A 19,007-nucleotide genomic window follows, 5' to 3' on the forward strand; every position below is an offset into this window, starting at 1 on the left:
AAAAAAGGGAGGCAACCAGATAACATATTAATTAAATAAAATGTTAACATAAAACATTTAAAATGTACATTCAATGTGCATTTGCTGTAATATGCCTTTCTTTTTAGGACTGCTTTGTAATTAACTCCATAGTTCAAACCTGGTGCCCTGCATGTATCCAACAATAACTGCCATTTAAATTCCCTATATTCAAGTTACCCATCTCTGACACCATTAAAATCCTGGGGAACATGATCAATAACCCCAAAGCAAAATTTTACTCCATTCTTGTCACCTGCACATGTAAGGGTGTGCTTGTAAAGGGCATCATCCAAGTTAGTCTTTCTGATGGCATAATAATGATCACTTATTCTATTTTTTTAATTGCCTGTTGGTCTTTCCAATATAGAAAGAGGAACAGCCCGAACATTTAGCCATGTTTACCATGTAGGTGGATTTACAACTGAAGTTGCCAGGAACCTTCCATTCTCTTCTTTGGTTGCAAACTTCAAAATATGCCCCATCTGAAATGTATTTGCAAATATTGCAACTTTTACACTTAAAAGTACCTCCACTTTTACTAACCCACTTATTATGTCCACTTTTCAAAATTTCCTTAAAATTCTTAGCTCTTTTGTTTACAAAAAGGGGTGCTTCTGGATATAAAGTCCTTAATTTCTTTACTATCTATGGTGAACATAAGCAACATAGAAGTAACCCAATCTTGATCACCTTGTGTGTTACCTCTTGTGGCCTCCTTGTTACAGTTAATGTTCAACACCTCATTGCCTATTTCAGGGGGATACCCTCTGTTTTTAAACCTACAATGTAGCTCTTCCACTAAAGAATCTAACTTTATTTCATCACTTGTGAGACAATTTAATCTAACTAGCTGCCCTTTAATGATGTTATACAATAATGTTAATATCTGCAGAGTTTGTTTTCAGCAATCTGCAGTGTATAGGTATTGCCGGAAGAGTGAGAGACTAGTAGCTGTATTCAACATTCAAGCTTTGTTATAAGAACATTTTAGCCAGAGATACATGTGCAGCAAATGATAAGTAGTTGGACAGCCTATAGCATAATTTAAATTGTGTTAGCACTTTATTAGCTATGTTGTCAGTTTGAAAAATAAATGTAAGGGAAGGGATTGAGTGCAAGGCCTATATATCTGTATTTTGCTCCTGTCGGAAAAGTATTGTTGTGATTATCCATTATTTTGCAAATATGTCATGTTTATGAGGGGGGCGGGGAAGCATACATTTTTTTTGTCCATTAACTTGGCGAGATTTCTTATACTATCTCTGTGATCACACAAAATGCATACATTAACTAGGCATACACATTGACTACCAGTCCATCATAGTTGAAATGTCATATGGAAAAGCATGAAATGATTGTGATTTCACATCTTTATACATACAATGCAGCAACTAATCCTACCCATATTTAGTACAAAGAAGACTCAGCATTAAACTGCTCTGCCAATACCTTTAATCAATGTCAAGGCATCATATGGAAGTCTTTCATATGTTATAAACAGGACAGAAGAATGTCAATTAATATTAAATGCTCAAAATCAAAACTCATGCTCTTTAACCCAGAAAATATCCACAAACAAAACACCATATTTACAATTCAACCACTAAGTAGTAACTGAATTGACCATGTCATTCAGACTAAGCTTCTCAGACTAATTATAGGTCAGAATTTACAGTCTGGCCATTCAATAGATTATATCCTATATATAACTAGCTCATATTCATTCTTTACAGAGCTACAAGCTATAGAAAAGCACTTTTAATTCCCAGCTAATGATATTCTTCACCATTCCTTACAAACATTTAAACAAACCTTTATCCCTAAATTGGCGCAAAGCTCTAAAAATGTCATGAAAATGCCATTTTTATTTGAAATGAAAACTCATCATAGTTTAGCTATACAGAAAATGCAGTGCCTTGAGCTCCAACACATACTCATATGCAATCAACTCATAATGGCACATAAAATCCTAATTAAGCAAAACAAATCTTTGTACAACCTACAAGCTCTGTGGCTATCTCAGAGTCAAGACTCAAAATCAAATACTTACCAAAGGTTCTGTAGTCATTATGGAGATTCCCTATGAATCAAATACTTACCAAAAATTCTGTAATCAGTATGAATATTTGCAATGATGTCTTCTAGACAGCATGATTGTGGAACTCTCTATTCACCAACAAATAATAAGAACTTACAGGATTATAATGCTGTCTCTAATCGTAATTTTGTTATCATGTATTTGAGACATGGATGCCAAGAAATTCACCCCAAATCTTGGCACCCTTAATGAGAACACATAATTAAAGATTATGATTGGAGATCTGATCATAATTCTTTGCTATGCATGAAGCTTTATCTGCTTAATGTATTTCTCATTACAGAAAACAGAAAAAAATCGTAAAGTGCTTTACCAGGTTTGGAAGTTTTTAAAGCCCTTAGTGGGCACTATCAAAACAAAAAGTACATGTGACATTAGTGGGTGGTAGAAAGGATCAAAAGCAGGCAGAATTTTTAAATACATTAATTCATTTAAAATATTAATTATAGAAAAAGTTTTACATCAATCTGCATTTCTGAAGAAAGCAAATTGTGACATTCTATTTCTTACATTTTGGATGGACTGTAATTCTTAGTGGTTTACCAGAAAATCAAACCAATTTACAAGGACCAGAGCAAAATATGAGATAAACTTGGGGACAGATCAAAGACATACAAAGCAGGCAGAAACAAAGCTGTTTTTTTTTTACTTCTACTGCTGTTGCTGTTGGCTAGAACTGCCAGTATTTAGTGCCTAGTGTGACTCCTGATATTAACAGTGCTTACAGAGGTGCTTAACAGTTAAGGGTCAGATGTATAATAGGTGTGTGTGGCATACTGCCCTGCATCTGCAGCATCTCAGCCATGTCCATTACCCTTAAGCTACACCCCTAACACAATCCCCAACCTCCACCAGAAATCACAACTGATAACACCTACATAAGTGACTGTCCTCCCTGGGAAGGATATGCCTATCCTTCTCCCTGCAGCTCAATCAGTCATATGAGCTGATAATCAAACCCTATTCGACAGGGCTGTAGTCAGGACTTTATCCTGGAGCGGTAAAATCAGGGATATATTTTAAATATTGCTCTTATAAACTTAAAATGTTGATGGTTTTGCATTGCCATGCTTTTTTTGAAGTATATAAAGTCATAAACACAAATGCCTCTCATTGTTTGGTGATTGCAATCCTCGGTGATTTGTCAGAAAACCACACAAGTTATTTGAGACAGACCAAAAATACGAAGGAAAAATCTGCAGATTCTGCAAAATTCCAGACAGTTGAAAGGTATGTTTATGCCAGTTTACTATGGTTTGTGGGAACGACAGTCTGTCAGCAGCACTGCGGCCGAAAATCAGAATGTCGAGCACAAAATTCAAATGGATGGGATAGTTGAACAAACTTATGCGAATGCAATAGTGCATTCGCATAAGTGTAATCGATTATCTGCACATAGATCACAGTACAGTGGGGATTGGAAATTCATCCATATCCCCACTGTAGTGCAATCTCAGAGTTAGAATATATTAGTAGTGGGGGATGTGGGGGGGGGCTTTCCCCCCTGCAAAAATGTGATATGTCATATAGGAGTCTGATTTACATCAGCTCCTATACAGCTATGACGTGATGGTTTCATTAGCAATGTCAACTCAAATGTGTCTGTCATTTGGGTCAACACTGTGGCTGTTTGGAATGTTTGTGTTCTGTATTACTTTTTGTTGTTTCGAACAGCAGATGTTTTGCCGTTCAAACAAATGATAGTAAACCGTTTATGCCAATCCAGGTGTAATAATACAGCACGTTACTAAAAGTATATTCAGTACTTTAGATAAACCTGCAAAGCCACTTACACTCACTCTGGTAATGCATCCTGATTTATATGCATATTCCTCTCTAAATCAATGTATGATTGCATGAGTTGTCCAGACTTTTCTGGGTGTGTGTCTCCTCTAATCTCTTCTTTAAGATAGCAAGTAATTCATTGCAACTCAGGTGATTAAACCTCTTTATTTGGGTTATCAACTAGGTAAGCCTGGGAAATATCACTGATGTCTACATACTATGGTTAGAAACAGTGATATCAGGTCCTACTCACATGTGCTAGAATTATTTAAAGGTGATTTTGAACTACTAGCTGAAGCCTTCTTTTAGGAGTGTCTCCACCTTCTACAAAACTGACAATACCAGTTATGGACTTCACCAAGTCCAGACACCATTCATGATTCCAGTCATGAACAAGGTCCAGGGCTACAAGGCCTACCTGCCTCTCTGTAGTATATTGCCATTATCCCTCCCATCAAATTGAGGTGAGCAGGCATAACTTCATTATTAATTTCCTTTACCAAGTCCAATAGGTGATTGAACTGCATAAATGAATCAAGACTGGATCATTATCAGGGATTCATCCCACTATATCCAAGCAGCTGGGTTGTACTGCAAAACTTACAGACTTTGGTGCATATTATTGGATCAGGAGATGTTTGTGAATATTGCCACTGTGAATTATCGGGATATGGAAATGTATACATTTATCAGGGAATACTCTTCTGAAATGTTGCCTGCTTCAGAGGCCCATTAGAGATGCTCAACATTGGAAATCTAAATATAGTGCCAATAGTTTATCCAAGTCTGTAGCATTCTGTCCCTCATGTACATATATGGGATTATTACATCTTCAAAGGGAGATACTGTATTTAGCTGATACCAGTTGATATCAATACATGTCCACTTATCCATTATATATATATCACATCAGCTAGACATCATCACATTTTAGGTATATGTTATACACGTATGGTAATATAGTACTCCTACCATGTGTTGATGTTGTAGAACACTCTCACATGGAAGATACAACCTGCATATTCTAACGCTGTTTGTATTTGTGAGGCTTCCTTTGGAAGCTGTTTAATGCAGACGACAGCACTTCTATTGTGACATTTTTTGTGGGTACCTCTCATGGGTACTGAAGCATGTTTTTCCATGTGTGTATTTTCCATAACTTTGTGATATTCTTAGCATAGAAATCTGTTTATTATCTGCAACTTTAAATGATATCATACTAAATAACAGTTCTATATGCATTTCTGTGTAAAAGCCAACAGACACTGAATTGTTCCTTAGATACAATCCCTGTTTTCAAAATTACTATTCCTTTGCATATCACACATGGATACTTTTTGCTGCATTTCTCTTTTAATTACACCAAAAACTTCAGAGTAGCTCAGAGTAAAATTTTTCAGAATCCAATCCTTTATTGTGAACACCATAAATCTCTTTTGCTTTCAACCAGCAACTATGCCCCATACAAATAACTTTCTGATATATTATATTTTTTTTCAACAATAACAACAAAAACAAGAAAAATAACCACTTCTGGCAATCACCCTTGATAGCCAAAAGTGGAGAAAGGTAACCCCAGCAATGTAGTTCAAGCTGCTACTACAATAACTCTAAATACTGATCACAGTAAAAGTGCAAAACGTGTCTATTTGGTTATGGGCAGTGCCAACTATTACCACTGCCCATAGTTCTACTTGGTTTCCTGACAGAAAGTAAAATAAAAGACATACCTGCAATAGATTCTGATCCTTGCATCATCACTTCCTGGTGGTATCTAGTCATGACTACACATTGCACGTTAAGCACTTGTCATTGCTTGCTAAGGGCAACCAATCAGAAGTGCATAATCTGTATAGTAAAAGAAAAAGATTGGCTACCCTTTTCCTATTATTACATTAGTGGGGTGGATGCGAGAAGACTTTAAAAAATATCATGATTTCTCACTTCCAGGTTAAAGTTCCCACTGATTTTACTGCGAAGCTGCATTGGTAATTATTTGACTAATAGAGTTACTTTACTCGATATTCTGCAAAAAAAAGATTTTTTTTCTTATTTTAAAACTGGCTTCATGCTGATTTTAAATATGAAAAAAAGTAAGCACTAAAAATTACTTACACAACACCCTCAGCAGAGGTAAATTGCTGTGATGCTGCATTAGTCCATAACCCATGTGAAAAAGTCTGTTATGCACTTTGCTGTCAAGTGCAAAATAAATGTATCAGAGGGAACTGTCTAATAGCTTTTAAAACCATTCATTCATTAAATGGACACTCAGTTTTTAGCTACTGTCTTAGTGGCATCACTATTCTACACATTTATTTTTTTTTCTGTAACTAGTGGTACATAGTAGCAGGTAAAGCTACATGCATTACAAAGAATTATATTAGCATCTCACAGATCATATCTTCACATGTATTACCTCAAATACATAGCAATTTCATTATGTTCTGAGACCCAAACATATGTATTTGATAACCAAATGCAAAATCAAGAAAAAAATCTATGCTTATATAATCACTGTATAACTAATTATGTGGATTGTACATAAGTTCTGTCTTGCAAATACGTATACACTAAGCTTATATAATTTTCTCAGAATGTGTTTTTATGCAACTATAATTGCATGAATATGGTGTAAGCATTGCAATAGAAGATTCATCTCCGGGCCTTTTCTGCTAAAAGCAGTTACCATAATGCAGATTATCCCTGTCAGCAGGCCGATAGTAAAATAAATAATAATAATTATAATAAATACTAGTAATAAGTAGATTGTAGCTAGGATTCAGAAAGGATTATTGTGAGTTAGAAGCCTTACCTCCAGCAGTACCCACTCACAATGTATAGACCACCCTACCACTGACATTTCCATCTAGCAGGAGCATCATCATGAAGGGTGGCCCCACTGGCTATTGCAATGAGGCAACCTGGGGGAACAACTAATGCTAATTAGCTACGTTCCCCCCACCAGAAATGACAATATTTCACAATTTACACTGCTGACTGATTCAAAGAATCACTTGGCTGATTTAACTTCCATAGGTGGAGGAAAACTCTAACACCATCAACAGAGATAGGCCACCCATTGATTCCAAAAGGAGCAGACACAGTGCAGGTAAGTTCAGTGCATATGTGTGTCCATGTTTGAAGTGTAAATGAGTATCTGTAGGGACATGGATGAAGTCAGATGAGTGTGTGTGTGTGTGTGTGTGTGTGTGTGTGTGTGTGTGTGTGTGTGTGTGTGTGTGTGTGTGTGTGTGTGTGCGTGTGCGTGTGTGTGTGTGTGTGTGTGTGTGTGTGTGCGTGTGCGTGTGCGTGCGTGCGTGCGTGTGTGTGTGTGTGTGTGTGTGTGTGTGTGTGTGTGTGTGTGAGAGTATCTGGGTTCACGTGCATTCACATGGGTATCTGAATGTATGTGTTTAAGTGTAGAAGGAGCAGTGTAAACACCACTGCCATCATTGGTCTGACAGCATTTAGAAGTAAAAAAAAGTGTGATTCAGAAATGTATTAATGAGTTGATAATGAGGCATTCTTCATTGCAGGCATAACCTTTAACCTTTAGGCAATTTACACAACCAATGAGATTCTTTCTGCCAACTCTCTCTCTCTGCCTATACTATGACCAGTCCCAAGCCTTTTTTCCTTGTCCACTTCCACAGCAAGTCATTGCACTACTTAATATTCATTGTCTTTTGTGTGCTGACTGCTGGTACCTTCAGCCCCTCTTGGATGTCACATCTGACCCTCTCTCCTAACATTTCTCTGACTGCTCACGCAATCTCCATTCTGCACCTCAGCTGTCTCTGCTGACAGATTATTGATGTCTGCATACAACATAACAGGTGATCTTTTTGCTCACCTTCTTTCAGATTTTTATGAGTTTATGCCACATTGAAATATGATCTCTTTTTTCTGGCATGCCTAGACACAAAATCCCTTTTGTGATTAATTTTGCAGTCACCAAAATCCTTTTTTCTAATCCTGACACTTACTGTCTTCTCCTTTGCTTCCTCATTTGAACTCCTACCACTCCAATCTGTAAACTTTCCATCTTTACTTCTACTGCTATCAGCTTTTATGGCTGTCAGTAATGGCTGCATGCCTCCCTGTGGAGCATGCTTTATTTACCCATTTCTCCTGTGCTAGTCCTACCAGACTGCTCCACTGGGTTCCCTATTCCGCCGACGCAGACACAGGTTTGTGAATGCATCTTTGTCAAACAGTAAAGTGCAAAAAGGCAAAATAGCGAAGCGGCATTTCAGAGAACTTTCCCTGGGAAAGAATTTGTTTGTCCGCTTTTGCTTTGAAGGCTTCAGCTAGTAGTTCAAAATCACCTTTAAATAATTCTAGCACATGTGAGTAGGACCTCTTATTAGAGTGTCAGCCTAGTTTGGATGATTTGGAGACAAAGCCAGAGAGGCAAGCATACCTCCCAATGTCTTAGAGCCAGAAATTTGAACAAAGCCATAAATAATGGGGTGACAAAGGTCCAAAAATAGGGACACTTTTTAAGTACTGCCCTTATAAACTTAGAAAATTGCTAGAATAACAGGTTTTCTATTAGCATCAATTTTCTGAAGGTATGCAGTCTGAAACTCAAATGTCTGTAATTATTTTCTGACTTCAACCCTCAAACATCTGCCAATGATTTGCCAGAAAAACACAATTTTATGAGAATCAGACCAAAAATATGATGCAAAAATCTGGACATTCTGTGAAAATCTGTACAGTTGAGAGGTATGGAGGCAAGATTGCATTGGTTTGGACATGGAGGGATGCTAGGTATATTGGAAGAAAGATGCTAGGGATGGAGCTGACAGGTAAGAGGAAAAGAGGAAGGCCTAAGATAAGGTTTATGGATGTGGTGAGAGAGGACATGCAGGTGGTTGGTGTGACAGAGCAAGATGGAGAGGACAGGAAGAAATGGAAACAGATGATCCACTGTGGTGACTGCTAATGTGAGCAGCAGAAAGTAAAAGAACAAGAAGAAGAATTTACTCCATTTATTATATTTTTGTCTGTCTGACTATCTATCTATGTACCTAACTATGCCCTTTAATTTTTTTCCTCAAATCACTTGGCAAATGCTACATAAGTTAAATGACAAAAAAAATCTACGTTACTTTACTGACAAACTCCTTAATCAAGAACAAAAAGGTCACCTCTGCTCACTATCTGTTTTTGATGATTCCGTGTCAGAGATCATTCAGAAGCAATCTGTACACTCCTAGTACTGTTCAGTAACAAGGGGACCTGATCCCAAAACATCAGCGTAGTGAGATCACATTGCATTAGTCTGAGAGTTAACAGAAGGCTAAAGCTGTGTGATATTGTTGCTGTGGTACAGGGTTTGATTCCCTTATCAAGTGTGAGCTTAAGCAAGTCAGTTAACCAGTAAGTGTTTAGGAGCAGCAGAGGAATGTGGGCTAGGGTTCTTAACAATCCCTTGTACTACAACCCTAGTAACTATCTATAAATCCTATGGAGAATGTCATTGGAGCAAGAAAATGATACTCGGCTGGCAGAAATCTGGGTCCAATGCAGATCAGAAGCTGCTTAATGTTTTGGACCATGAGGGGCTCAGCAGATTATTGCAGAAATGTACCAGAACGGCCAGAAATCTGAATGTGATTCTAGGCAGTACAGAGGGTGTCATGGATTTCTATTTTAAGGTATGATACATTGCTTCAGAGTAGGATGAAGGTCAAGAATAAATAAAACGAACAGAAAGAAGGTTGGGAGGGTGGCCTAATGGCTAAGGTGTTTGCCTTATAAACACAAGGTACAGGGTTTAAGTCTCACAAGGGATAATTGGCTAAGCTTAAAATGGCTCACAAGGGCAGTTAGTTTAGTACTAATCTATGAATTTATGAAGTGTAGGATTTTACAAGAGTGGCTTATGCTGTCCTGTGGAGATAGTCAAGGATCAGTGATCAAGGAAGGGAGAGCAGGCTGCGAGCTGGAAAGCTATGAGAGTGGGTTTATGGATAGAGTACTTCCAGCTCTGGTCAAGGATGTGAAGAAGATGCAAAAAAAAAGAGAATAAGGCCAATGTGGGTACACAGAAATGCGAGGATGGCAAGTATGCTAAAATATAGGCCCTCTAGGTGGTGGAATGTTTAGGTGAGGAGGTTGAAGAGGCAAATTATGATGAATCTAGCACAAAGGCAACAAAGATAGTGCAGACAGCAGAGGTAAAATGTGAATGGGACTTATGAAAATGTATCAAGAATGGAAGGAATGAACAATGCAGACATATCAGAAAAGAGAAAGACGAGGTCCAGACAAAACTGACTGCATGTCAAAATGGTAAAGCACAAGGACTGAATGGCTAACTGCTAAGAGTCCTAAGAAATTCTGCCCTCTGACAGAGATCTTCAGCAGATCCCGGGTTAGTACAGAAGTATCAGGTGGCTGACAGTCTGCATGTGTTATACCATTGTACAAATATGGAGGAAAACAAATCTGTACAACTACACGCCTAGTGGCTAAACAACATTGGGAGGAATGTCATGCAGAAAATCCTGAGAGGAAAATTGTCCTAGAGGACAACAATCTGCACAAAAGGATTCAAGACAAAATCCTGGCCTGAAGAAACTCTCAGTGAAAGATAATTTTAGTCTTATAACTGAGTTACTGTAAAACTGGACAGAGAATACTAATAGACATACTTTAAGTGGAATTCAGAAAGTCCTTTAATTATATTCCATATAGAGAATGCTAAGAAAACTGGAGGGGCTGAGGATAAGTTCAAGAATGAGCAAGCGGCTAACTGTATGGTTGAATAGTAGGACATAGAAGCTTGTGGTGAGAAAGTCAATGTCAGAACAGTGGTTAATAGAGCACTGTGGGAGTCTCTCATGCATGCAGTGTTCCAATGTGTTGCCTCAGACACATGGAAACCTTTTTTGTGGAAAAAGCTAATAAAATCAGCATATTTTCTGATGGCAAAGGTTATTTGTAGCAATGGATGATGGGAGGAAGATTCCAGTTAAGGATTTGGAAAGGCTGAACAAGTAGAGAGAAAGGTGGAAACTAAGGTTCATAACAAGCAAATGGAAAGTACTACACTTAAGCCAAAGGTACTGTAGAGTGAAGTATCAGATCAGTGTAGTAGAAATGATAGTGAACGTGTGGGAAAAGGCTTGCGGGATGTTGATAACACCTGCACTGGTCATATGGAATAAGGAGAGAAAGCAGTGGCTTTAGCATATGCAATACTGGGGTATTCCCTGGAAAAGAGACATTCCAAGACCAGCTCTTTAGGTAATACATTGAGGATGCATACTGTTCTGGAGGCCATATAAGGTAAAGAACATTTGGCTACTTGAAGTAGTTTAGAGGAAAGATACCCAAAGTGTCTATGGAGTAGAGGAGAATGACTATATTCAGAGAAGAGAGGACCTAAAGCTCTTCTTACTTGAGACAAGGAGTGGTAGGGTTATATCACATTGTTGATAGATCATGTAAGAGAATTGTATCAGAGTCACTCATAAAATGAAGGACAGATGTGGAAAGATGGGGCACAGGCAGAATGTTGTAAAGACTAACTGCTTTTTGGATATCCGAGAGTACCTTTTTAACAAAGATGGTCTAGGATCAACTGAATGAACTACCAAGATGTGTTGTGGAGAGAGAAACCACAGAGACATTCAATTGGGCACAGGACAGGTAGAACAAAGGGATAAAGGGGAAGGCAGGGAAGCAGAAGTGGTAAAATGATAAATCTGCTTAAAATGGCACAATAAATTCTCTTATTGAGTCTTTCTGTAGCTGAGCAAATACAGTGTAACATACAACAACCTTTCATAGTATTATCATTTCAAAATATACAAAATATTCATGGGCAAAATTCAGAGAGACAAATCACTTTGCAGATGTCTGTTGTGCTGGACTATGTTTGGTATAATTTAACATACAGTTCAGAGGGGGACTAGCACACCTGATTATTCCATTGTTACAAATTAAGCCCCACTTGTCAAAGGTACCAGTCACTTGAACACTGCTGGAGATCAAGAGAACTGGTGACTGAGTAGTGCCTTCATGCACTGTAACTGTCCAGCTAAGAGGTTGTGCAAGCATGCAGTAAAGGAAAGCATCAGTAACATTAATTATCACTGCTTCCTTTTCTTTATGTATGTAGGATCTCAGTGAGTGTTGATATATTAAGTAGTAGGAGATATTCGGTGCATACCACCCTACAACAGCAATGCAGAGGGGCTTGACAACACCAAAAAACTTACTTGCCTGCATTTTCAGTGATGTATATATATCAGCATGATAAGGAACATTTCAACATGTGTAGTTATTTTGAAGCTGAGTCAGTCAGCACAGCTTTAAATGTCAATGGCAAGTCAGCAAATGGGATGTAATTTATACTGAATCATTATGGATTTCATTAATAAGATGTTATGGATTCATTCAAAGTCTATGAATTTAGAGATCATGCTGCTCTATCTGTTTCTGTGCACCAAGGGCAAGCTTGATTTCTGACATCATGCAAATATGCATCCAGGCTTGCAAAAACATTTATGTATGATTCATTCTGCATTATAATTCACAACATATACAGCTCCAGATGCACTGCTGCCACTGAAAATACAATATTTGCTATCAAATGACTGACCTTGATCTAAGTACTATGCAGCCTTGTGAGCAGTAGCCAGATGTACTCCTTTGTGTGCCTGCAACAGTTGACTGTTCACCATTGTTCATAGGTCTGTCTTTCTTTTCTTGCATATAGAGGAGCACCATATGTATAGAATGTGTACGCTTTCTCTCTGTCTGCAGTGTTATTATATATTTGCTCCAACAACATTCCCAATATCCTTTTGTATGTGCTGTTCTCACACTTCTCTAATAATACAGCTGTGTGTGTGTGTGTGTGTGTGTGTGTGTGTGTGTGTGTGTGTGTGTGTGTGTGTGTGTGCGTGTGTGACCATACCTCTCAACTTCTTAGTGCAAGAAATCTGGACAAAGCCTAAAATAATGAAGGAGTACCAAAAAATAGGGATATATTTTAAATATTGCTCTTATAAATTTAGAAAACTGCTAGAATGACATAATCTGTGTTAGCATGCATTTTCTGAAACACAAATGTACTTCATTATTTATTGACTTTATTCTTTAGCGATTTGCTGGAAAACCACAAATTTTATGAAGCATAGTTTAAAAATAAAAGGGCAAAATCTGGACATTCTTTGAAAATCTGGATATTTGAAAGGTTATGTGTGTGAGCGTGCAAGATTTTAGTAGAACATAAAAATTCATTCGGAAAAAAAAAAACTTGGCCTAAAGATCAGCCAAGCCAGGTGAAGACATATCATAAACAGCAGTATGAGTGCAGGAACACAATGCTGCTTCAAATCGCACAGACTAGAAGCAAACACAGATTTATTAGTGTTTTGATTATCAGAGACGCTGAGGAGAGTGTGGTGGGAGGAGTGACATTTTGCCAGCACAATCACTGTAGGAGGGAGAGAAGAGATTTCTGTCTATGATTAAGCACTCCCCCAGTGATTGTAGATATGCCATGATCAGAAGACAGATTGTTGTGGAAAACTGACATTAGAGGTTAGATCTGAAGCTAACTTACATTATGAGTGGTTATGTGCATATTATCAACAGCTCTGCCCACTTATGGCATTCCAAAGCTTTCCTGTGTAGACAGTAGCATCTATGACACTCCTGGAGTCTTCTCTCCACTTTTTTCAATTCCAATCCCACTTCACCTGTGGCAAATGTGATCCCAACCCCAGTGATAGCACTGGTGACATGATGTTTGCAGTAATTGGAACAGAAAGTTGTAGATGGCCAGATGGATGGTATAACTTGGAAAGGAGAAAAATATTGTTAAAAAAGAAAATATTTTTGTAGCCCAGACAACAGTGATTAGTACTAGGAACAAATGAAACAATTTTATCTACATTTGGGACTATTTTTTAAAACATGCTAACAATGTATCATCTTTGATATACTTTCTCCTAAGTTAGTAATTACAGGACTAGCCATGTTGTATTAGATAGGATAAATGTTTATAAACATACTCAAAGCAAACATCCCTTCTCAATACAGAATAAAATCTTGTCCTTTAATATTTTCTTACTGACCAGTTATACACCCTATTTTTGTTTGCATTTGACAGTGTACAAAAGTAGATTGAATTTGAAGTCTAAAATGTGTATTTCAGGAAGAAAGGCCAACCATCTGTCACCAGAATGCATACAGATCATATAACTCTATTAATGTTATTTTGTTTAGGATATTGAGCTCCTTTGCTATAAAGACCATAGACGTGCCAGCCAAAAGAAGCAGAAGATCAATGCAATAAATGCTATTTATTTTCTACTTCCAATGTTGTTCAACTTCCATTTATTTTAAAAAGCAGAATGAATGAATTCACACATATTAGTGATGTACTTCCAGCTTTGATCTGTAAACCCAAGTATTATACAGAAAATAAAAGATACTAAGAATATCTTTGAAAGAACAACATAAAGATGATGGCAATGTTTATATTTTTTTTTAATAAAATTCAAAAGACTCAAGTTCATCTCTGATAATAAATGAGCATTTCAAGAATATGTCACACAGAATGCATGACCTTGTGTCAGAGTCTGATATGAATAATGTAATGGAATTAAATGAGACCCAGCTATTCAGTGAAGATTTGTTTGCTGCAGGTGAATAAATGAACTTAAAGGCAGCACCTGGTTTCAGAAAAAGATGTTACTATAATCCTGAAAAAACAAAAAAATGGCATTCTGGGTTTTTTGTCAGTTAAGTGTAGTACAGTTCATAACTGTGACAATGTCTGTCTCATACAAGTTATAGAAAAGTCAGGATTTTAATCTGAGAATGAAGTGTCACTACAGCTCAAATAATGGACTGCCACTCTAGTTTTAACAGCGAGGTTTTTAAGAGACTACATGCTGATCACCATGGTGAAATTCATCGCCTGCATCTTAAATCATGCTAATACTGTTTTTTTTTTTAATTTCTCCAAATCTTTTGGGTTTCTAATACCAGAACAGGAATGGACCCCATTCCTAAGTCAAAGTACGATGAAAGTTCATGAAATTAGTATTGTTTCAATCTTTGAAGTCAGCGAAAAGTCCTTTTCCCAGTACCCACAATGTGCCCAGTAATGACTCCTTCTGCAAATCATATGGAGTTACTTGTATTGGTAACATATCTAAATATGATTGTAGATTCTTTTTTATAAGACTGTTTTTTTTTCTACTACTATTGGAACTGTCTGGGTATCTTTCTTCCACATTGCCATAATTTCTGCCTGCAGATCCTGATATTTTTATGATTTTGTGTCTCACTGTAGACAAGACACTGTAGTCACTGGGTGTGGCAATTTCAATGATCAATGCTACTTTTGTCTTCTTTTCATGGACCGCTATATCTGGTTTTCTAGCATCTATCTTTTGAACTGTTGGTAATGGGTGATCCCATCTGATGTAAACTTCATCATTTTCTATGATGCTTTGTGGATCAAGTTTTCAGTGTTGTTCAACCACTTCAGTACCATAATGACTGCACAATTACCAGTGCAACAGTCTTGGCACATTATTATGCCTTTCAGTATACAGTCCTTCTGCCATTAGTATGTCACAACCAGCAATGACGTGTGTGACTGTTTCCAATTTCATTTTACAAAATCTACATTTGTCTGTTTTTCCCACATGTTCAATGAACTTTGTAAACCAGCATGTACGTAGCCCAATATCTTGGGGCACCAATATAAACCTTTCATCTCTTGGTTTGAATTTGCCTCTCCTTAGCCATTTCTATGTTTGTTTCTTACAACATTACGCTTTTCCAGAAGTTTTCTATACTTGCAATTATATTAATGCATTCTCCACATTTCTTGCCTTCTCATCTGGTCCTTCACCTTATATTCTTTCTTTTGTTTATGGCACATTCAATTGCTGCCTGATTTTTATCTCCTTCTGGTTTGATTTCCATTCCTGCTTGATGCTGATATGCTTCTGCTAGATTATGCAGAGAAGTCATCTTTGATCTATTATCCTCATGTTTCAAAACTTTCACTATGTTTGGGTATTGTAAGGTTGACAGATATGTGTGGAGTTCCATGATGGCAGATCTACACATGTAATCAATTTCAAGGAGGCCCGTTCCTCCTTCAGAACAGGGAATATCTAATTTTGGTATGCACTGACTTTTATAAATCATTTATTGAGCATGAAGCATCCTTCTTGGTTTCCTATCTAATCTATCCAACATGTTTTTGGGCAAGTCAGTCACTCCAAAACTGTAAGTACAGGAAGAGCAAATTTGTTTACAGCTTGGATTTTGTTGCTAGATATCAATGCTGTTTTTAGGATTAATTTAAGTCTGAAGTATTCCTTAATATTCCTTACTAAGTTTTAAACACATTTGTTCATGCTTTATTGTTCATCCTTCTTTTATATCACATTCTTGTCCCAAACTGATGTTTTACTGATGCTACAATGTTCCTGTTTTAAAGGTTGCTTTTGCACATTTGTCAAGACCAAATGACATTCTGATATCATCTGAAAAAGTTTTGACAACTTGCAGTTGTGCTTTTAGCTCCTCATCTGATGAGCTATACAGTTTGAAATCATCAACAAAGAGAAAATGAGAAGTCTTTACACTTTGTTGTTTTGTAGGAGCCAAAGACGTCTGTCTGTCTGACGAATAGCGAACATTAAACTTTAACTGCGCTAAAAATATCTTTTTTGTTTTTCTCCTAGTGCTTTTTCAGTGTATTTTTGTTATTTAGTTTTTATTACATTGTTGCCTGTTGGCTGCTGTGTGCTTCTTTTCATAATTGCAAAGTGGTCTGCCACTGTTTTATTGTCACTGTAATGTAGTCAATCAGTGTAGGGTGTAGTTTATACATGTTTGAGCACTGTTTTATCCATGAATTTGGGATATTATCAATTTTTTTTCATAGTCAATCCATGCCATACTTAGATTCTTCCTCTTTTTACAGTTCTCCACTATGACTTTAGTTAACAACAAATGATCCTTTGTTCCATATGACTTTATTTTATTGCCCTTCTGTTCTACTGCCATAATTGAATTTTCTTCTAAATGACTATAAACTCTGTTGGCATCAGTTTCAGAGTACAGTGTATGCATCATCGGAAGGCAAGTTATTGGCCTAGAGTTTTTAGGGTAGCTTGCAGGTTCACTCTTAAGTAGAATCATTGTTTTTCCTGTTGTTAGCCATTAGCCAGGATGGTGTCTGTTCAGGGTGTGCATACAAATAGTTCTTACTCATTGCTAGATCTTCAAGCAAAGATGTTAACACTTTTAACTAGAAGTTAGGTATGGCATCTGGGCCTGGATTATTCCAGTTAGAGGCTTTTCTTAACTTTGTTTCAATCTTTCTGGATGTTACTTCATCCCATTTCATATCCTGTACCTTTAAACTTTTTATTCTTTCTTTTATTTCTTCTGTCCATTTAGCATCTTTGTTATGTTCCATAGGATCTTAATAAATACTTCTCCAAAATGTATTTATTTCTTCGTTTATTTGGCAGTCTTTCAATTCCTTTTGCCTTGTGTCCCAATTCTCTATGAAACTTTTTTGGGTCATCAATAAATTGCTTATTTTGTACTTCCTTTATATTTATTTGTGTATCTTCTAAGTTTTTCTACCTGTGCTGAGATTTTTAGTTTGTTATTTGCGATAGTGCATGATAGATCCTGGTCTGTTCTAATACTGAGCACTACTTTTATCATATCTATCGTTCAGAGTATTTTTTGTTGATCTGTTCCCTCTTCTATATTCTTCTATCAGTGACACTTCTTGTCTTAATTGCTTTATAGTTTTCTCTATTCAGTACTTCCATGATGGTATTCAATTTTTTCATTTCTTTTCCCTCACTACCCTGTGTTCTTGCAGTAGGACTTTATCAGTTATTAATTTAACTCCACAGTAATATATCCTGTTTACTTCTGTTATATTGCATGGATCTCTATGGACAGTCCTAATTACTGTGTTCGTTTGTTTTATCAAACTTCTGACTTTTGGGGTTTTATTGACCTTCTGCAGTCTATTTCTTTCATTGATCTTAATATGCCTATCTACGTCTATTAAATCAAGCAACTCCTCTTACCTCATTTTCTTCTAAACTGAGGGCATATTTTTGTTTTCCATTTTCTGTGGGCATTCTATAAAAAAGTTCTATAGCATCTTCCTGTGGCACATTCTGTTCAATTTCATCCTGTGCCATCTATTGCTCTGTCATATGGGAACTTGCTGGCCTATCAGTCCTCAATATTGACTGCATCAGAGTTTCCACAGTTTTCTGTTCCTTTTCTTGCTATCCAGTTTCAAGTGAATTTTTATACTGATTTCCTGTGGAAGGCTCCAAAATACCTTCATATTGCACCTGACCAGTTGCTTCCTGTTCCAACGGTTTCCCCTTAATTTGGATATCCATTGCTCTATCCTGTTGTGGTGCTTTCTGAATTAAATTTTCTACACTGAATCTTTCACTTTGCAGTACTCCATAACCTCAGTTTATATTTCTTTAACTCCTCCATTACTGAACTCCTTTTCTACTTTTCCTCTTTGTCTTCTTATTTTTTGTATTGTAAAGTTTTCCATATCTAGATTTCTCTGCCTGTATTTCTCTTCAAATATCTTTGTTGCTGCTCTTTTTCATTGGTTAGCTTTGCTTTCTCCTCTACATAAATATTACACCATATTAAATCTCTTTCTTTTTTCTATGTATATATTTCTACTTCCGATGTCTCCTGATCTTCCTGCTTCTCCTTACTTTGGGGACTCACTCCATCATGCTATGATGTAACCTGTCTTAGAACTTCTACACCAAATAGTTCATGTCACAGGGACTCCATAACCTCAGCTTCTATTTTTTTTTAACTTCTTCTTTCGTAATCTTCTTTTATACATTTCCTCTTTGTGATATTATTTTTTATAGTGGAATTTTCCATATCTAGATGCCTTTGCCTGTGTTTCTCTTTGAAAATCTTTGGGGCTGCCTTCTTTATACTGATTATTTTGGCTTTTTCCTTTGCATAAATATTGCACCATATCAAATCTTTCTTTCATTCCTATGTCCATATTTCTTTTTTA

The sequence above is a fragment of the Protopterus annectens genome, chromosome 2.part1 (assembly GCF_019279795.1).
Source record: "Protopterus annectens isolate FY-2018-M chromosome 2.part1, PAN1.0, whole genome shotgun sequence".
NCBI classification, from domain to species: domain Eukaryota; kingdom Metazoa; phylum Chordata; order Ceratodontiformes; family Protopteridae; genus Protopterus; species Protopterus annectens.